This window comes from Nyctereutes procyonoides, unplaced genomic scaffold (assembly GCF_905146905.1).
Source record: "Nyctereutes procyonoides isolate TBG_1078 unplaced genomic scaffold, NYPRO_anot_genome, whole genome shotgun sequence".
NCBI lineage: Eukaryota > Metazoa > Chordata > Mammalia > Carnivora > Canidae > Nyctereutes > Nyctereutes procyonoides.
In genome coordinates this window covers 42,575,202-42,597,226 of record NW_026575020.1, presented here as the reverse complement: position 1 = coordinate 42,597,226, position 22,025 = coordinate 42,575,202, and the positions used below count along the sequence as shown (strand labels likewise).

The 22,025-nt window shown below is 43.4% G+C and overlaps 1 protein-coding gene and 1 pseudogene across 3 annotated transcripts in view; one reads left to right on the top strand and one right to left on the bottom strand.

Annotated features, from left to right (window-relative positions):
* TTLL11 (tubulin tyrosine ligase like 11) overlaps window positions 1-22,025 on the bottom strand; it is a 250,608-nt gene that overhangs the window by 207,840 nt on the left and 20,743 nt on the right. The gene's annotated exons all lie outside the window — the stretch shown is intronic.
* Window positions 11,167-12,151, top strand: LOC129506189 (ELAV-like protein 1; annotated as a pseudogene).

Sequence of the window (22,025 nt, the reverse complement as noted above, 5' to 3'; positions counted from 1 at the left end):
AGAGGAGGTAGAGTGAGGCCAAGGCAGCCAGACCCATGAGGAACCTGGCCAAGGCTAGGAGCAAGGGGATAGGGTGGAAAGGCAACAGGGCAAGGAGAAAAAAAGTGCACTGGGAGCAGGTGTGAGGGAATGTATAGGAGTGTGAGAGCACATCACCAGTTTCATGGGTATTAACTACTCTGACAGCCAATGCACTTTAACGAAGCCGCTTCTCTCATGCCCACGGGCTGACAGTCCTCACCTCTTCCAGATCCTTCTTGTTGGAGACTCTGAATAGAGAAGATCCTACAGGGATAACTAGCACTCTGAAGAGGCTTCCAATTTAATAAAGTCACCATCTGGCTTCAATGAGTTTCCCAGGAAGACAATAATTACTCATTCTCTAATAGAGCCAATAAATATAGCAAAAGGATAAGTAATTAACAACCTTTTGCTGGAAAGTAGCAATTCTTGTGATCTATGAAGTTTCCTTTTCCTTCGTTATTGCAAATATGATACTCTGGGTAAGTGCGCCATTTGTCGTTCACTGAGTTAATCACCAAAGTACGTTGTATTTTTTTAAATTAAATCCATTCATTATAATGGATTCATATGAATTACAGCTGGAAGAGCTGCAGTGAGGCCTGCCGTCCACTTCTACTTGCTTCTACTTCGGATCACAATACTTTTAATGAGATCAGAATTGTTACCAAACAAACTAAAGAAAAAAGGCCCATGTTAGCGAGAGGGGAAGAGAACCTTGTCCCTCTCATAATTTCAGTGTCCCATAGCAATCTCCAGTTATTTATTCTAAAACCTAATTTCCCACTCATAAAGAATCTTTATTAGTAATTATACTAACCATGAGAAAAAGAAAAACTTCACAAACTTCTAAAGTGATTTACCTCTTGGCTTGCAGTTTTAATTAAAATCCCAGTTTATTTAGCAAATTGCTCTGAAAGGATTAGATACCAATTTAGCACGGTTCTCTTTTTCTACTTTCCAACTCTTAAGAGTGACACAAACAACAAAATACCCATATGAAATTACTCTTACTCCATTCCATTGTAATTCAGCCTATGGAAAAGAGTTGCAGTATCAATTATCAATTATAAATTAACTCTATTATATTCTGTAAAATTATTGATGGGGTTCAGGGCCGGCTGCCCCAAAATGTGCCACTGTGGCATATTATTTTGAATTAAAGTTACAGAAGAAACAGCGGTACCAGAAGGATGCTTTGACCATCCTTTGTCTCCCTGAGAGCAGAAAACAAATCTCCTATGTGAAAGATCCCCTTTCTATACCAAGAGGAAAGGAGAAATTCTTATCAGCAGTAAGAGAGAATTTGGGGCCCAGAAGACTATGTAAACAAACCTTGTTATTTCCTCCTTAATTTACTACCTCAAGCTCAAACGTCTTTTTCTTGTCAATTCTTCATAAATTTACGGTTTCCTTGTCAAATAAGTATAAAAGCTATCTGTTTGGTCACTTCTTTGGTCTCCTATCTTTGGGACCCCTGTATGTACGAAATTAACGCAAATTAGTTTTCCTCTGTTAATCTCTCATTTGTTGCAGGGGGTGTCTCAGCCAAGGACCTAGAAGAGTAGCGAGATTTTTTTCTTCTCCTCTACACTATAAACAACCATCTCCCTGCTCTCTACTCCCTCACTGTGGATAAATTATATCAATTCGCCATTAGTCCTCAAGTTACCTCAAAAACTTCCACATCAAAACTTTAAAGTGTGTTTACTAACTGCAACGGAAACAAGGCAAACCAGATCTCCATTCCAGCAGCACTTTCTTCTCAGCCAGGATTATTAAACAACTTTTCCTGAAGTCACTCCTGACACCTCTATGGCAGCTCATCCCCAGTTAACCAGATACCCAGACCCTTTCAGGATGGTCTGCGATGGCAACTCCACCAGAAAGCCAGTCTAAAGGCACTATGGGTTAGCCGGAACATCAATGCATTCACTCAACACTTAAGCATGTCCTGCCTTTGAGCCAGGCGTTATGCTCAGGGAATGCTGAGAGATTCCACGTATGGGTCAAAGTGTCAGTGGAGGGAAACAAAAGCCAGAGAGCTAAAAACAGGAGGATGAATGAAAGAGTCTTTACCTTCTAAGATCTCATAGTGCAACAGCCGAGTCAGACACACAAATAGATCACTAGATGCCTGTGGCCAACATCCTACTGAGCATCTACTATATGCCTGCCTCCCAGCTGAGCTCTTTAGCCACATGGTGACGTTTAATCTCCACACAGCTTATGAATAATCATCATACTCCCATTTCACAGAGGAGGCAACCAAGGCTCAGAGAGAAGGTGACATTTGAGCTGACTCTTGAAAGAGAGACAGTTTGCCAAGACTATAGAGAGGAAGAAGTCCCATGGGAGGAAGCAAAAGCACATGCAAAGGCCAAGCAAGAGCCTGGAGACCCTGTCCTCCTCTCTCCGTGGCCATTAACTCTCTGAGCTGCCTTAGACATGACTGGATCTCTTGGACATGAAGAGATCCAGTCATGATCTCTTCAGGGCCTGTTTCTCTATTTGCCATATGCAAGGTATTTCCTATTCTGCAAATCTATGAGGGCCTGTTCTTCTTTTCCAACAACTGATTATGATTATGATTTGTGTTGACCCTAAAGCATGCATTGCTATCTTAATAATGAAACCAAAGGATAAAGAAGTGGTTTCCCAGAGGACTTACAAGAGGAAGGATAAGCTCTGCCCCCCTCTGCCAATTCATTTGCTCCTTTGACCCCTGAAACAGCCTGTAACCTCCCAGAGACATCCCACTGCCTTGAAAGCCTCATGCCATCCTACCACATATTGTCAAGAATTAATACTATTGTATCAATAACTTCTATAATAAAAATTGTGACTATAATTTATTGAGTCTATATTATGTGCTGTGTACTTGCACTACCTCAATTCAACTTCACAACAACACTATCAAGTAGGTAGAGGTATTACTATTCCATTTCACAGATGAAGAAACTGAGGCTCAGAGCAATTAGATGACTTAGTCTTTAGCAGTGTATCCAGTAAGTGGTAGAGCAAGAAACAGAACACAGCCCCATTAAGTCCTCAGTCCCCAGAGAACTAAGCCTAGGAGAAATGAATGAGGTTCCATTACAACCATGGAATTCTGGTGACACACACTATACCAAGGCTGGTGTGTGTGGGAAGGGACAGGGGAGGGCCCAGAGCAAGGGAGTTGCCCCCACCTGGGAACTCTCCAGAGTTCTGAACTGCATCTGCCCAAGTACTGCCTCCACACACCTACATCTTCTGCTGGGTGCTTCAGTCTGTTCTAACCTTTGTCTACTGATTTCAGTGCTCACAGGAGCAACTAACAGAATAGGGTGAATGGAAATGAAGTACATCTGGGAGAGAAACAGCTAACCTTTAGAAGTACCGAGCTTAAGGGGACAACAGGACATCTAATTGGAACTATCCCACAAGAGATTAGAAATACAGGAACGGGAGTAGAGAAAAGTCAAAGCAAGAGGTGGAAATTTGGGAGTCACAGAGGAGAATCAAGAAAGGGTGAGCGTGTTTTTGGAGTGCTTACTGAGAAAGAAAAGCAAAGGGCCAGGGTCAGAGGGCCCTAGCAGTCCTAGACAGGACACCAGGAGCAAATAACTCAACTCTCTAACTCTAATATTGTGCTGAAAGGTGTTCAGAAAGAACAGAATTTAGTTGCCTGTAGTGTTGAACCTATGAAAAAATGACCACTCCTCAACCTCCCCCAAAAAAGAACAAGAAATGACAGTACTCAAGGACAAAAATAGAAATTAGCCTGCCATAGGTGACATGATTCAAGCTAACCGAGGTCATATTCACTCTTACTTCAAGCAAAATGGCTCCTTATAAATTTGAGAAAGACCCTGAGCCTCTCTTGGGCCTTTCAGACCATAGAACCTAAAGGCTTCCATGACAGAATAATTATAAACAATCTCTCCCCTTGCTGGTAAAAGAGGCATTAGAAAAGCACATTTATTCTCTGGCTCCATCCTCACCTCTACCCTCCTACACACCTTACCCAGGAATAGTTAAACTCTTTTACCAGGTTAGTCTTTTATTCAAGTAAACACGACATGCATCAACTCAGTGTCAAGCACTGGGAATTCAGAGAAGAAGGTGAAGTCCTGTCTTTAGGCTGTGAACTTGTAAATAAATCACTAGTGCAAAGTGGTAAACGCTCTAGCAGATGAGAGTCAAAGGGCTATGGGAGCACAAAGCAGGGTGTGAGTTCATCTGGGAGGAGAGACGTGGTTTGGTAGAAACAAGAAAGATGAGCCGGAAATGAAAGAGAGAAAGAAAGAAAAGAAAAAGAAGAAGAAAGAAAGAAAGAAAGAAAGAAAGAAAGAAAGAAAGAAAGAAAGAAGAAAGAAAGAAAGAAAGAAAGAAAGAAAGAAAGAAAGAAAGAAAGAAAGAAAGAAAGAACTGGAATTTGCCAAGCCCAGAAGGCATGAAGCTTGTCTAGGGAGAAGCCCCATGTGCAAAGGCACAGGAGCTTGAGGGAGCATGATAAGAAGTCAGTTTGGGGCAGGAAAAGCATCTCAACTATTTCTGTATTCCAGGTGCCTCCTCCAGTGTCTGGGAGGGAATGGCCAGTCACAGATGCTGGAGGAATGAGTGGCATGCAGTTCAGTGTGGAGGGAATAAAGCATGACTATGGGGTCTTGCAACAGAAGGGGAACTGAATGGAACCAAATCTATAAGCCTCAAAACAAATCTTGATGTGAAACTGCTCAGGCATACAACAGACACATGTAGGCTTTGGTCATTCATTTCTCCAGTCCAGGCTCTGATAACAACTCTGTGGGTGAACAAGGAAGCCATGGGAAAGGAAATATACTCCCTCAATGTGGGCCAGTTCAAGAGTGATGGTCTAGTTCACAGCTAGAACCCACCTTACTGTTTAGAATTTTGAAAGGAATTATCAGCAAAAACAATCTAAATGTGATGAAGCACAGGTGAGAGTGGATGGGCATCCTTATCAAATTTTGGGGTCTCCTCTTATTTCTTAATGTTGAACTATATTGTCGAGTTCCAAATCTCATTATTCATAGCTTACCACAGCCGACAGGTGTAGCAAAAACCATGGCTTCAATAGCTCCTTGAGATGAAGGTTCTTATTCCTCTACTAAGTATTTAAGCAATACCTTTTAATTTATATCATGGACTCAGAACAAACTGATTGATGGCCTTGCTCAGTTAGCAATGACAGTTGGTATTTTCCTGATGACCAGATAATTAGGCAATTGCATTAAGTGTATGTCACCATGAGCAGCTGACATGGTCAATTAAGGCAAAGCCAGCCCACTCATGACTTTTAGTCAGCTTCCACAGAGTACAGGTTTTTAAGCACTCTGGTTTAAGTTTAAACACTTCTGTATTTTTATGGTGTTATAAATCTGGTGCTTTTCTGGAGCATCCTGAAGAAATTGGGCCAGCAAAGCTAGCTTTGGGAAAATCTGTATTCTATTCCAAATAATGATTAGTAGAAATACTATAGGATTTAGTTATATTTAGTTATAGGATTAAGAATCAAGGGACCAAGATTCTAGTCCAAATTAATTAATTCAGCTACTACAAACATTAATGAGTGCCTGTTATGTGCTAGCTCTGGGCTAAGGGCTGAGATATAACAAGTTGCTGAGTGTTTACTATGGGCCAGGAACAGGACTGGAACAAGACTGGAACTATGACTGGAACTATGGGCCAGGAACATAAGCGCTTCACATGTATAAAATCATTCAACATTGCTAACGGTCGGGATCCCTGTGTGGCACAGTGGTTTGGCCTTTGGCCCAGGGCGCGATCCTGGAGACCCGGGATCGAATCCCACGTCGGGCTCCCAGTGCATGGAGCCTGCTTCTCCCTCTGCCTGTGTCTCTGCCTCTCTCTCTCTCTGTGTGACTATCATAAATAAATAAAGAAAAAAAATATTAAAAAAAAAGCATTGCTAACAGTCCTAGGGGTCAGTAACATTATCATCTTTATCTTACAGGTGAGGAAATGGATGCACAGAGAAGCAAAGTAATTTCCCTCAGTTGGTTGCTCTGAAGAGATAGCATGCACCTGCACATGAGAGCAGGTGTGGGAGGAGGGGCAGAGGGAGAGAGAGAATCTTAAGCAGGCTCTATACTCAGTGCAGAGTCGGTGCACGGGGCTCGATCTCATGATCTGAGATCATGACCTGAGCCAAAATCAAGAGTCAGATACTTAACCAATTGAGCCACCCAGGTGCCCCAGTTGCCTCCATTTATAACTTTGTGAAAGTGACACAGCCAGGGCACAAACCCAGCCAGTCTGGCTCCAGAGATGCTCCAGTCTTAGAAAAAGTTCTGAGTGTCTTGGAAGGTTATACAGATATGTGCACTTAATGGCTATATCACCCAAGGAAAAACTTTTAATCTCTCTGTATTAGTTTTCTACTGCTGCATAAAAAAAAAAAAATGAACACAAACCCAGTGGCTTCAGACAACACCCATTTATTGGCTCACAGTTATTTAGGTCAAAAGTCCATCATGGTATGGCTCAGTACTCTGCTCAGATTATCACAAGCCTGAAATGCAGGTGTCCCTAGGGTTGCAACTCCTGTCTGGGCTCAGGGTCATCTTCCAGTTAACTACATGGAAGTATTCATCTCTTTGCAGCTGTAGGACTGAGGTCCTCATTTTCCTTGTAGCTGCCAGCCCAGGATCATACTCAGCAACTCAAGACCCTGCACAGTTCCTTGCCATAGTGAGCCAAAAGTGAATGTTTGCTTTCTTCCAGACTAGCTAAAGAGCATGTCTGACTCCTGCAACCCAGACAAAGAAAAATGCTTTGAAAGGACTCACCAGATTAGGTCAGGCCCACCTAGGGAAATCTTTCTTTCACCATATAACGTAACATAATCACAGGAGTGATAGCTCAGCATACCCATAGGTCCCATCCTCACTCAAAAGGAAAGAACTCTACATGGGTAAAGGTAACTAGGGGTCATCTTAGAATTCTGCTTACCATACTTTCTGAGTTTTCACATTCCTGGTCTGAGACTAGATTAGATGATGATGATAATATCACATATATAGTGATTTACAGTTTAATAAAGACCTTTTTACATATATTGTCTCATTGGAGCATTCCAATCCAGAGATTCAGGTGCTCTGAGAGCAAAGGTTAGCCTCACTGTCAGGAAAAAGAATCTAAGGGATAGTGAAGTTAAAAACCTTTAGCTTGCCACCCTGCCAGAGGGTGGAAGAGCAAAGACTTTAACTCAAGTCTTCTGACTACAGCACCTGAGCTCCTTCCTACAGTCCAAGCTGCTATATTGATCTGAGAGGACCCGACACATTCTGGTGCCAGTGTCACAAATGAAGTGAAAAGAACACAGACTCTGGAGTCAAACAGATCTGGGTTCAAATCCAAGCTTGTCCCTTATTGGTAATAGGGTCTTGGGCAAGTCACCTCCCTTGTCTGGGCATCCTTATCTTTAAAAAGGGCGGAGTCGGACCACAAGGGCTCTAAGGTCTCAAATCATGAAAAAACTGCTTCAATTACACTATGGAAGTTGTTAGCTCCATGCTTCCACTCTCTCAGTTGAAGGAGAACCCCAGAACCCTTTTCCAAGGTATCCCTGTGGTTTGGGGGAAGGTTTCCATTTTATTAGATTCCTAAGGCTGCTTTTGTTTCTTTTGCTTTCGTGGATGTATCTTGCAAGAAGTTACTGTGGCCAAGTTCAAAAAGGGTGTTGCCTGTGTTCTCCTCTAGGATTTTGATGGAATCTTGTCTCACATTTAGATCTTTCATCCATTTTGAGTTTATCTTTGTGTATGGTGCAAGAGAGTGGTCCAGTTTCATTCTTCTGCATGTGGATGTCCAATTTTCCCAGCACCATTTATTGAAGAGACTGTCTTTCTTCCAGTGGATCGTCTTTCCTCCTTTATCGAATATTAGTTGACCATAAAGTTCAGGGTCCACTTCTGGGTTCTCTATTCTGTTCCATTGATCTATGTGTCTGTTTTTGTGCCAGTACCACACTGTCTTGATGACCACAGCTTTGTAGTACAACCTGAAATCTGGCATTGTGATGCCCCCAGCTATGGTTTTCTTTTTTAAAATTCCCCTGGCTATTCGGGGTCTTTTCTGATTCCACACAAATCTTAAAATAATTTGTTCTAACTCTCTGAAGAAAGTCCATGGTATTTTGACAGGGATTGCATTAAACGTGTAGATTGCCCTGGGTAACATTGACATTTTCACAATATTAATTCTGCCAATCCATGAGCATGGAATATTTTTCCATCTCTTTGTGTCATCCTCAATTTCTTTCAGAAGTGTTCTATAGTTTTTAGGGTATAGATCCTTTACCTCTTTGGTTAGGTTTATTCCTAGGTATCTTATGCTTTGGGGTGCAATTGTAAATGGGATTGACTCCTTAATTTCTCTTTCTTCAGTCTCTATGTTAGTGTATAGAAATGCCATTGATTTCTGGGCATTGATTTTGTATCCTGCCATGCTACCAAATTGCTGTATGAGTTCTAGCAATCTTGGGGTGGAGGCTTTTGGGTTTTCTATGTACAGTATCATGTCACTTCATCAAGATAAGAAGCTTTTGCACAGCAAAGGATACAGTCAACAGAACTAAAAGACAACCTACAGAATGGGAGAAGATATTTGCAAATAACATATCAGATAAAGGCCTAGTTTCCAAAATCTATAAAGAACTTATTAAACTCAACAGCAAAGAAACAAACAATCCAATCATGAAATGGGCAAAGGACATGAAGAGAAATCTCACAGAGGAAGACATAGACATGGCCAACATGCACATGAGAAAATGCTCCGCATCCCTTGCCATCAGGGAAATACAAATCAAAACCACAATGAGATCCCACCTCACACCAGTGAGAATGGGGAAAATTAACAAGGCAGGAAACCACAAATGTTGGAGAGGATGCGGAGAAAAGGGAACCCTCTTACACTGTTGGTGGGAATGTGAACTGGTGCAGCCACTCTGGAAAACTGTGTGGAGGTTCCTCAAAGAGTTAAAAATAGACCTGCCCTATGACCCAGCAACTGCACTGTTAGGGATTTACCCCAGAGATTCAGATGCAATGAAACGCCGGGACACCTGCACCCCGATGTTTCTAGCAGCCATGTCCACAATAGCCAAACTGTGGAAGGAGCCTCGGTGTCCATCGAAAGATGAATGGATAAAGAAGATGTGGTTTATGAATACAATGGAATATTACTCAGCCATTAGAAACGACAAATACCCACCATTTGCTTCAACGTGGATGGAACTGGAGGGTATTATGCTGAGTGAAGTAAGTCAATCGGAGAAAGACAAACAGTGTATGTTCTCATTCATTTGGGGAATATGAATAATAGTGAAAGGGAATATAAGGGAAGGGAGAAGAAATGTGTGGGAAATATCAGAAAGGGACACAGAACATAAATACTCCTAACTCTGGGAAACGAACTAGGGGTGGTGGAGGGGGAGGAGGGCAGGGGGTGGGGGTGAATGGGTGACGGGCACTGAGGGGGACACTTGACGGGATGAGCACTGGGTGTTATTCTGTATGTTGGTAAATTGAACACCAATAAAAATTAATTTATTAAAAAAAAAGATTCCTAAGGCTGTCATAACCAACTGTCACAAATTGGGTGGCTTAAAACAACAGAAATTTATTCTCTCACAGTTCTGGAGTTCAGAAATCTGATATCAAGGCATTGACAGGTCTGGTTCCTACTGAGAGATCTGAGAGAGAATCCATTCAATGTCCCCTCTTGCTTCTGGTGGATGCTGGCAAACCCAGGCATTTATTGGCTTGAGAGGCATCACTCCAATCTCAACCACTCCTGCCTCTGTCCTGACATGGGCTTCACCTCTGTGTGTCTCTATGTCTTCTCTTTTTTTGTTTCTTATAAGGACACTTATTGGATTTAGGTCCCAACTTTTCCCAGGATCGTCTCATTCCAAGATCCCTAACTTAATTGCATCTGCAAAGACTACTCCCAAATAAGATCCTCAATCACAGATACTGATTAAGACTTGGACATGTCTTTCAGGAGAGACACAATTCAACCCACATCGTAAATTAATCTTTGCATCCCACCACTGATGGAACATAGGTGCTTTCCACTCTTTCCTCACTACAAAGAACACTGCAAAAAATATCATCAGTGTATCTCTTTGTGCATATGGATCAGAATTGTTCTCTAGAAGTGGAGTTGTTTGGGTCACAGAAGACATACACACTTTCAACTCTGCTGGCTACTGCTGTATATTTTTGCCAATCGAATCAATGTAAAATGGTAGATCATCACTGTTTTAATTTGCATAATCATGAGAATACAAGATTGAATAATTTTTTTCAAATGTTTATTGGACATTTGAGTTTCCTCTTTAAATAGCTTTTTTAAAAAAGCTTTAAGTGATTTTCTATCACGTTTATCCAGAAGCTTTTCAGAAGTAGAGATGCTGATTTAGTAGAGATGCGCTGGGACCTAGAAATCTAAAGGCTAAATAAAACCCTTGCCAGGAGGCTGAGGCACTGCCTCAGGGAAAGACCACTGGAAAGTAGTAATGGGTTTTATTGGCACTTGGGTGTTATACCCTCAACATGCACTGAAGGGCACTAGCTCATACAAAACTTTGAAACTGTATTGAATCTGGGGATGTTGAGGAAGCAATGCCAATCACACAGGGGCTCCTTTAAGAAGGCCCTCTGGAGAAATTTCTCCCAGCTTTCAGTGCTAGGAAAAACTGCATTTCTCTTAAACAATATCTTTTATTTTATCTGCCGGCACCATGACTTAACAGCTTGGTGTGTTTCTGGCAACCAGAAAGCCCAGAACCAAATCTGTGTCCCATCATAAAGACTTTGCAAAATCCTTAGATCTCACATATCTAGATACTAGCTTTTCCCTGATTTCATTTTATTGCACCATTTTTATTGTTCCTTTGCCCTGACTTTTTAACCTAAACTTTAAAAAAAAAAAAACTTGTAAAAATCTATGCATTTTCAAAAGCCACTTTACATACTTTGGGGAATAAGAGAGTCATAAACACGTATTAAAATAAGTTCATAGGTGCGCGCTGAGGAGGAGGCGCCGCCGCCGCCCGCCCGCCCCGGAGCAGCCCCGGGCCCGCCCGCGTCCAGATTCTTAAGAAGGACAATGTCTGATGGTTATGAGGACCACACGGCTGCAGCGAAGCCTGCAGGGCTGATATCGGGAGAACGAGTTTAATTGTCAACTAGCTCCCTCAGAACATGGCCCAGGAGGGGTTACGGAGTCTGTTCAGCAGTATCGGTGAAGCTGAATCTGCAAGACTCATTCGGGTACAGGAGCGGGGCACAGCCCGGGCTGTGGTTTCGAGAGCTACGTGACTGCCAAGGACGCGGAGGGAGCAATCAACACGCTGAGTGGCCTGCGGCTCCAGTCAAAGGCCATTAAGGTGTCGTATGCCCGCGCGAGCTCAGAAGCCATCAAAGATGCCGACCTGTACATCAGTGGGCTCCCGCGGACCATGACCCAGAAGGACGTGGAGGGTATGTTCTCTCGCTTCGGGCGAATCACCAACTCCCGGGTGCTTGTGGATCAGACCACAGGTTTGTCCAGAGGGGTGGCGTTTGTCCGGTTTGACAAACGGTCGGAGGCAGAAGGGGCAATTACCAGTGTCAATGGCCATAAACCCCCGGGTTCCCCTGAGCCCATTACACTGAAGTTTGCAGCCAACCCCAACCAGAACAAAAACGTGGCACTGCCCTCCCAGCTGTACCACTCGCCTGCCAGGCGGTTCGGAGGCCCCGTTCACCACCAGGCGCAGAGATTCGGGTTCTCCCCTATGGGCGTAGATCACATGAGTGGGCTTTCTGGTGTCAATGTCCGGGGCAACGCGTCCTCGGGCTGGTGCATCTTCATCTACAACCTCGGGCAGGACGCCGATGAGGGGATCCTCTGGCAGATGTTTGGCCCCTTTGGGGCAGTCACCAATGTGAAGGTGATTCGCGACTTCAACACCAACAAGTGCAAAGGCTTTGGCTTTGTGACCATGACAAACTATGAAGAAGCCGCCATGGCCATAGCAAGTCTGAACGGCTACCGCCTGGGGGGCAAAATCTTACAGGTTTCCTTCAAAACCAACAAGTCCCACAAATAACTCGCTCGTGCTTTTTTTTTTTTTGTATGGAATAGATAATTAAGAGTGAAGAAGTTGAAACTTTTTTGCTAGTGTACAACTCAGTTTGCGCCGATTTTCACAAGTGTTTGTCTTAGTCTAAATGAGAAGTGAAAAGGTTTTTATACTTGGGGATGCAACCGACATGTTCACATGTTTGAGATCCCACAATGTTAGACCAATTTAAGTTTCTTAAGTTATTTCCTTTAAAATATATATGGAACAGAAATCTAAGTAGACTGCATTGACTAAGCAGTCCCTCGGGACGGTGGTGAACCTGCAGCATGCTTTAACTTCTAAGACTGTCTAACACTCGTTTCATTCGGTGTCTCCACAAACTGGATAAAAGACATAAAAAACAACAACAACAAAAAAAAGACATGACCTTTTAGTTTTAGTTTTCAAACTAAAGACGTTAGACAGATGCTGAGTGTGCGTTTTCTCAACCGCTTCAACATTTTAAGCGATTTCTGCTTTGGTTGACAGGAAATTGCTTTCCCAAGCAGGTGCCATTGCCACCTCCCTGCTCACTCAGCCCCGGGGCTCTGCAGCGGTCCTGGCAGTGGCAGCAGGCCATCCAACAGGGGGGCCGCCAGCGGGGAGGGGGGCCGTATGCCGGGCCATACCGGGCCCTCCAGAGAAGGACACGCACGGGTTTCATAAGCCCAGGCGCCAATGGGAACGGACCAAAGAGTTTCAGGGAAACTCCAGTATATTCCAGAGTCAGACCTAACTCCAGGGCACGCCTGAAGACGTGCTGCTCCTCTGACATCCCGAATTTCTGTGCACACGTTGCATGCACGGTGCCCCGCACACCGGGCGCTGGTGTTCCCAACCATTTCTCCACTTTCCAAGAGCAGTTCACACAGCTCGAATGCCTAAGATCGCTCTATATTTTAAGAACACAGAAACATTTGAGCATTGTATTTCTCGCATCCCTTCTCGTGAGCGCTAGACTTGTTTCTATTTTAGTCGGATTTTGTTTTGAAACTTTGCTTTCGTATGAACACTCAGCAGAAAAGTACTTACTTCTTGCCAGTTATCTATTAACAACAACAACAAAAAAAACTTTGATTTGTAGTTTCAAAGATTAACCCTCCCAAGTTCTCTTCATAACTGCCTTGACATTTTGGGTTGTTCTGTTCTGTTAATTTTCTTTTGCTTTTTTGTGTTTTTTGTTTGTTTTTACTTTTGCATTTAAGACCATTAAATTTGATTTTGTTTTGCTCGAAAAAAAATAAGTTTATATTTTACCTTGCGAGATGTAAGCGATAATATACAATTTATGCTGGGTTAAGGCCCTCTTTTCAAAACTGGCCTATTTTCAAAATTCATCAATGATAATAATTGTTCTAGTGTTGGTATTTAACTAGAAAAACAATATTTCAAAGATGAACTATTCACAACATATCAGTAAAAATGATTAACGCTAGAAAATAGGTCATGTTAATTGGCCAGCTATAGCCATTCAGGCGCAGAAAAGACAGGACTGGGTTTCTATAACACAATACCATTCATTTCTAAGTCACTGTCATTGAGTTTGTAAATGGTGCAAAAGCAACTGCATTTATATGAGGCCTCCTATATTTAGTGTGGTGGCGTTAGAAGTGAAAGTAATTTTCAAAAACTTTCACAAAGTTTTTTTTTACAAAGCAGTTTTAACTTCTTGGTTCCTTGGTTCCTGTGTCCCTGAAAACAACAGAAAAGCATGCAAATGCTTTCATTCCTTCAGCAACCTACTCCATGGATAGCCAACCAATTCACCCCAGTTTTCACAGAACAGTCCTGGATTTAAAACTGAAAGAGTAGTAAGGGCCCCAGGGCACTGCCTCAGTCCCAGGCAAACTCGGGAGAGCTGGTGGCCCTGGTACTGGGACACCTTCCATTTGCTGGTGTGTCAGAGGAAGGGCCATTAATGGCCAGTCCTGCTCCTATACTTCAGATCTGAAAGGCAGTCACACATCCCCAAGTGGGTCCCAAATGGGAGGGAAATAAAATTCTGAATTTGCTTCATCTACTCATACCAGCCTGGATTTCACAAAAGATTAGAAGAAATCTTCACAAGACAATGTTTGTATTCTCCTATAAAGAATTCCAGGAAAAAAAAAAAAGAATTCCAGGAAAAGAAACTGTAAAAGCTACCTTTGAAGCCATCTACCACCCATGATCTTCTAAAAATATTAAGTTCAGTCTACAATGATGTCGTTTTCATTTTCAGCACCAAATTGAATAAAGAAAAGATAAAGATATGCTATCCACAGGCAGTCAGGTCCAGATTATGAGAGGCTTCGAAGTGGGTCACCAGAACAGACTTAAAGATGGCAGAAGACAGTCTTTGGACCTGGGGGAGAAAAGGTGGGCTGAATTATAAATAAACCTTTAAGAATACTAGAAACTTTTTAGGGTAGCATGTTGAGCCTTGAAGTCTATTAATAATCTAGCCCGTTCAGCACTAATAATCATAAGTGGGTTCTCCAAAGGAACTGTTAAAAAAAGAAACAACAGGCCCCAAATGGATTTTCAGCTTCTCCAGGAATGTAATCTCTAACCAGTGCATCAGGAATGAACTGATCCTGATAGAGTCATCTGCCTGCCAGACCCCTGCCTTTCTGCCCCCTTCTGCCTATAAAAACCTCTCATTTTGTACAGCTCCTTGGGTCTACTTTCTATCTGTTACACAGAATTACTACCCAATTCAAGAATTGTTGAATAAAGCCAAAAAGATCTTTGAATTAACTCCACATTCTTTTAACTGAAAGGAAGAACTAACATTTATTAGATGCCTACGGTAAGCCTGTGAACAACAGGCTAACAGTCACTATTTTCATTTAATATCTCACACCCCTATGGATCGATCATGTTCATCCATTTTTACAGGTGAGAGAAACAAAGCTCTGAGGTCATTCATATTGTACTATGCTAGATGTTGGGCATACAATAATAAACATGAGAGTCATAATAATGAAATAATAAACTATAAACCTTATAGTCATAAATAATAAACCCAAGAGACATGGTTCCTGCTTTCAAGGGGCTTAGAGTTTAGTGGGGAATGATAGACACTTAAAAAATTCTTTAAAAAAATAATTTTATGTGACCAGCTTGTGGAGAACCGGGATATGCATCCTGAGAACTGAAGAATAAGAAGACAAAGGAGATGGGAAGAAGGAGAGAAAGGAAAATAATTTCTTGTTTCCAGGCAGAGAAAATGGCAGGAGAGTTCTCAAGATTAGAACGTTCAGTTACATTTCCAAAGTAACATAGTTTATAAGTGGTCATATTCGTTTTTGAATCCTGTGCTTTCTGACTCCAGAATTCTCCAGAATTCATGTTCTCTCTACTGCAATGCAATGTAACCAGCTGTACTTCAAATCTACAGAGGACAGGCCACACAAAAGACCTAGTTCCCAGCGATGATACTCTTTCCCAGGCTAGTCTGATCATAAGAATGGCATAAGCGGGACTTGTTAAAAAAAAAAAATCCCCAGGGCTCAGCCCCACTGGGAAATCAAACTTTAACAAATGTCACAGGTGATTTTTATGATCAGACAGGTTTGGGATACACTGAGTTAAGGCTTCGGGAAGCCTAAAACCCCACACGCTAAGAGCTTACTTCACTGCCACCTCCTGGACATTTTCAAGAACCGGGTGGAGCTCCTTGAAGTACTTTATACTTTAGCCTTCCAAGAAGAAAAGGAATGGGGATAAAAAGAAAGAGAACTCTCTAGAGATCAGTCAGCCAGCCAGTCAAATAAAAATTGCTCCCCTTCCCTTCTTGCAGCTTTCCTGTGGATTTTTGCCATCTCTCATTCTGGATTAAGTAATGTCTTCTCAGTATGGATTGTGTGACTCCTATCAAAACAAAACCCATTCGGGTACCAGAAGGCTCAGTAACATGCTACTGATTTGGAGTCACCACTAATTAAGGAGTTGAGTAGAGTAACTGAAGGAGCAAAATAATAAGAAACCAGAAATCTTTGCTTTCATCTGGGAAAGGTTACAGATTTAGAATCCAAATACTGAGGTTCAAATCCCAGACCTACCACTTACTAGATGAAACATGGACGAGATAATGAATCTCTCTGAGCCTCATTTCCCCCAACTGCGAAGGGGGTTGTTAATACCCTCTCCACAGAGTGGTTTCTAAGGAATATGTGAGATAATGGAGGTGGTAGCCGGATACCATCAGGCTCTTAACAAATTTTTGTTAATAAATAATAAAACAAGAGTGAATTTACAGCATCTAACAAGAGAACTGTGCTAATACGGAACCAAGAGTTAATAAAGATATATTAAATTGATAAAAAAGAGATTTGCAGGCACGAAGCACTCATCCTAAGGTATGCTCTAAAACAACAGGCCCTTTCCAATATACAGTGGATGGAATTATAATGTGGTTCTCTGGGATATAATGTTTTAAAGCAAAGGGGTGGGAAAAGCTTTAATGTGCTAATTTTTGTTCACAGGTGACAGATTTCCTGGGAGCTGGGAAGAACCCAGTGTAGGTTTCAGAAAAGAGCAGACTTCAAGGTGAAGTGACATCAGCTCAGAGGCTGAAGAACTGGGAGAGCAAAGTGTGGGACAGGGGGAGTCATAGTGATGCCATACAGCTTAGAAAGGGCTTTAAGTGACTTTCCTTTACTAAGAGACAGAAAACACCATAGAATAAGTTTGATAGAGGCTGTGGGTAGGACACCAGAGGAGGGCACAGAGCCAGAGTCCAGGGTCACAGAGAGAGCAATCTTGTCTTGGAGCTGAGGAGCAGAAGCCATCCAAACATAGAAACCAGCAGAGTCAGCGGTATAGACTAGACCAGTCACCTGGAAGTGGCTGGATTGATGACATAAGGACTAAGCATGCCAGACACTGAGCTTGAGCCATAACAGACCCTCTTTCTCTACTAAACTCAGAAAGTCCACAAAAGGGCAGCCCCAGTGGCGCAGTGGTTTGGCGCCGCCTGCAGCCTGGGGTGTGATCCTGGAGACCGGGGATCGAGTCCCACGTCGGGCTCCCTGCATGGAGCCTGCTTCTCCCTCTGCCTGTGTCTCTGCCTCTCTCTCTCTCTGTGTCTATGAATAAAAAATAATAAAATCTTAAAAAAAAAAAAGAAAGTCCACAAAATTATTGAGAGCCACTGCTAACCATCAGATGTTTATGCAACAGGTAAAACTTACGGAACATTCAGGAAAGTTCTACAGAATCCCCTAAAAAAGAACAAGAGAGGCCCACAGAGTGGTACAGTCATCAAGACATGAGTTCAAATCTTGACTCTGCATGACTTTGGGCAAGTTACCTAACTTCTGTGAACCCATCTCTTTCTTTGTCTGGAAATCAGGGATAATATTTTTCGCCTCAAAGGTTTACAGGATTAAATGAAAAATACCTAACAAAGAAAGCACTGGGCAGTGTTTGCTTCTCTGCCACTAGAAACCAAACAAATAAAAAGGGCTCTGTTTCTATTATAGTCAATCCAACCTCTTTGATGAGTAAGGGATTCAGAAAGTTGGTTGACAGTGTGTTTATGTGGGAAAGTAAACTCTCCAGCTAAAAGCCAATTTGCATTGGTTTATAAATCTGCCAAATATCCCTGCTGGGGAATCTGGAATCCGAGGCATCACGGAAAGAGGAAACAAGGGTCTGTATTAGTAAAGGCTTTGAAAATAAAGAAATGATGTACTTTATCTCTCACTTTCTCATGACAAGCCAAGTCTCTGATTCCTAAACCTTTCTCTCCACAATAGCTACCAGAATGGAAACATTCCCCCATTTAAGGAATGCTAGATTTTTTTGCCCTACAGATATTCTCACACTAGCACACAAAACATATATATGAGGGTACAGTGGATGCAGCTGTATAGAGTGGTAACACCCTGTAGACGGTCAAATGTGTGTCTGGGGCACCAGTTAATTAAGTGATGGGACACCCACCCTGTGAAATGTTCTGCAGCCATAAAGAGAAGGATGTGGAAAATCAACTCATGCCCACGTGAAACAATGGCTAAGTTAAATTGTTAAATGAAATAAAAGGTGCAGAATAGGGGCACCTGGGTGGTTCAGTGGTTGAGCATCTGCATTCGGCTCAGGTCATGATGCCAGAGTGCTGGGATCCAGTCCCACATGGGGCTCCCCACAGGGAGCCTGCTTCTCCCTCTGCCTGTGTCTCTGCCTCTCTCTCTGTGTCTCTCATGAATAAATAAACAAAATCTTTTAAAAAAAAAAGTGCACAATAGGGACGCCTGGATGGCTGAGTGGTTTAGCATCTGCTGTCGGCCAAGGGCGTGACCCCGGAGTCCCAGGATCGAGTCCCACGTTGGGCCTCCTGCTTCTCCCTATGCCTGTGTCTCTGCCTCTCTCCCTCTGTCTCTCATAAATAAATAAATAAATAAATAAATAAATAAATAAATAAATAAATAAATCTTTAAAAAAAAGGTGCAGAATAGAGGGCATCATATAAAAGCATTAGATAAAGAAAAAGAACTATTTATGCATGGATGTTTGTACATACATCTATCTGGAAATGTACCAAGAAACTGCTCATAGTGGTTGCCTTTGAGGAAAGGAACTAAAGATGGGATGAGAGACATATTTTTCAGAGTTCACACTTTTATACTATGTTGATTTTTTACCCTGTGTGGGTTATTTTTAGTCAATCAATAAAATTGAGATATATGGTAATAATGAAGACACTAAATGACTAAAATGATGATACAGCGTGTTGGGTTATATACCACAGTGGGGGCTTTCTCTACATTCTCTCTCAACCATCCTCTGAGGCAAGGGTTATTATCCTCATTATTCAGCTGAAGAAAATGAGGCTCAAAGTTTGGACAAGTTCAGTAATTCCTCCAAGTCCACACAGCTAGCAAGGAGCAAAGCCTAGATTGGAATCCAGTTTTGGCAGACTCCAAATCCTTTTTTGTATACCGCATCACAGCTGAGACTGCAGGCCATTCACCAAAATGCATTTCATCTTTTTCTGGACACACTAGTCTACATTTCCAGTGTCCCTGGCAAGTGACAAAGCCTCTCAGTGACCAAACTTTATTCAGGCTCCTCTGAATGCTCTTTCCAGCTAGGCCTCCATCTTTGACCTTCTGTGTCAATCTCCACATGGCCCAGTCTTAGCAAGAATCCTGCTAAAGTCAGCTTAGCAAGACTACTCCCCCCACTCCCCATTTCTGATCCCCCTCAGTATCTCATCAAATTCCTCATCCTCCACCTTGGGCTTCTGATCCCCCAAGCCCTTCAGCAAGAATCCTGTCCAACTGGTTTAGCCAGCAGCCCCCTTGCCTCTTCTCAGTATTTTTCCATCCCTTTACTCCCAAGACATCCTTGGCTCTAAATCCCCACCTGTCGGGCAGCCCGGGTGGCTCAGTGGTTGAGTGCCACCTTTGGCCCAGGGTGTGATCCTGGAGACCCGGGATCGAGTCCCATGCTGGGCTCCCTGCATGGAGCCTGCTTCTCCCTCTGCCTGTATCTCTGCCTCTCTCTGTCTCTCATGAATAAATAAATAAATAAATAAATAAATAAATAAATAAATAAGATCTTTAAAAAATAAAATAAATCCCCACCTGTCCTAGAGGTATAAAAAATGTAGCCCAGGACTCTTTGCTTCTATTGCAAGAGTTCCTGAATAAAATCTGTTTTTACCACTACTGCTCAGCTCTGGTTTCCGCTGATGGGAGTTAAGTGTGAGTCACAGAGCATCTACTGCGAATCAGGCATTGTCTTAGGGCCTGGCAATACACTGATGACTAAGGGAGTCCCTACCAGTGCAGTGGGGAGACTTCACAAGTATTTGAGTCCTATCTCCTCAGGTCAGGTCGGAGACATTTCAAAATAAAAGGAGGATGGCAAGTTTGCATTTGTTTCCATAGTCTATACAGTCTGGACAGGTAACTGGTCTGGCTGGGGATGGGGAATGGAGCGGAGGAAGGGCAAGGGGAGGGCGTAGTCACTCTCCTAAGTGAAGGTAGACAAGTCCCCTGCTGGATGGCCCCAGAGAAAACCCAACAGTGTAACCTCCAGACAAAAGCATCCTTTCCTGGCAAGAGAGAGGACAGAGAGAGGAGAGCTATGGGGCTGGATTTCCTCCCTCATTAATGAGTCTCTGCCCCTCTGCAGCTGAAACCAGCGCTGGCTCACATTCTTCCAGGTCACAATCCCTCCCTGGACACCTGCTATAGGCCAGACACTAGAGAAACATACACACACACTCACACACACACACACACCATCTCTGTCCTCAAAGTGCTCAGAGTTTACTGTCGATAAACAAATTATTATCTCCATGAAAAGCAATATATACAGAGAAACCTACCAGGTGCTAAGAGGGCATAGAGGAAGAAGCAGCTGCTTCTGCAGAGAAGGGGCTCATAGCAGAGCTCACACTTGGCTGGATATTGATGTAGGGCTCCAAGTCCAGCCAGCAGGGAGTAGAGGGAATGAAAGCAATTCCAGCCCAAGAGGTCAGTGGGAGCAGGGGTGGCGGCATGGCTGTTAGGGTAGAGCGCAGCTGGTATGGGAAAGTGGGGAGGAAGTCTGGCAGGGGTAGGCAAACTGGCTAGCAGGGGAGATTTTAAGGGCCTTAAATGCTTTGCCAGAATGTGAATAGGGTTTGTTTTTTTAAAAAAGATTTTATTTATTTATTCATGAGAGACACAGAGAGAGAGAGAAAGAGACAGTCAGAGAGACAAGCAGAGGGAGAAGCAGGTTCCATGCAGGGAGCCCGACATGGGACTCGATCCTGGGTCTCCAGGATCATGCCCTGGGCCGAAGGCAGGCGCTAAACTGCTGAGCCACCCGGCTGCCCCTGAATAGGGGTTTTGTATGTGAGAACACCCACCCCACGGCCCGTCACCCCACCAGAGGGACCTCATCCCCTTGGCTCTTGCGGGTGAAGCCGTCTTCCAAAATCTCCTTTAAAATGTGATACCTGAGGAGGAATCACAATTAATTTGCTATCAACCTGCTCATCACTAAACAGCAAAGATCTCAGGATGGAGTCAAAACTGTCTTCAAGGAGAGCCAGACAAGTGTCTCTGAGGGGCAGAGAGGAGCAGATAAGATAGGCGGAAGGGAAGGTAACAAGAGAGGGGGCAAGGCCGCTCCAGCCGCACAGGGCCACAGGGCCACAGGGCATAGGGATGTGGCAGCCTCTCCCGGCTGTGCGCACAGCTGGTAGCCCGGAGCAGGGGGCAAACCAACAAGTCGCTGCCTTTGGGGACTGTAGTCGAAACCAACACAGGTTGCTGACCTCCATACCATTCAGCCTTTGCACAAAAATAAATCGCTGCTTGTCTTGTGGAGAGGAAAGACTGCATGGAGGAGGCAATTCGGTGCAGTGGAAGGAGCGGGCAGCATGAGGTCAGGCCTAGGCTTAGGATTCTGGTTCCACCTCCAAGGGGCTGGTGTCCGGTACACTCCATTTCCTTCCTTACCTAGCAAGTGCACGGCACCACCTCTGCTTGTCAGCAGCGCCCATGCCAAAGCTTCCAACAGCAGCAGCAGAAGGCTCAGAGTGGACCCTGGATGATGGTTTGTTCCCTTCTTTTCCCCTCAGGAGGGCCATGCATGTGAACAGCCTCTTTGTTCTTTCATGGTCGGAATTTGATTTAACTCTGTCTTCTTCCTCAATGAGGTTGAAATATATCCTTGGCTACTTAATGGCCCTTCAAGCACTGAGGCCTTTATGAAATAGCAACATGATACCCATGTGATGACAGTGTCAGGGGCCCACAGATCTCTCCCCACGGCTTTGGGGAAGACAGCTTGCAGCTGCCCCACTGGCCACCATCTCCTTCTGCCTGCAAGGAAACTCAAGGAAGGGGGTACCAATGCCTGGAGGGCTCCAGCA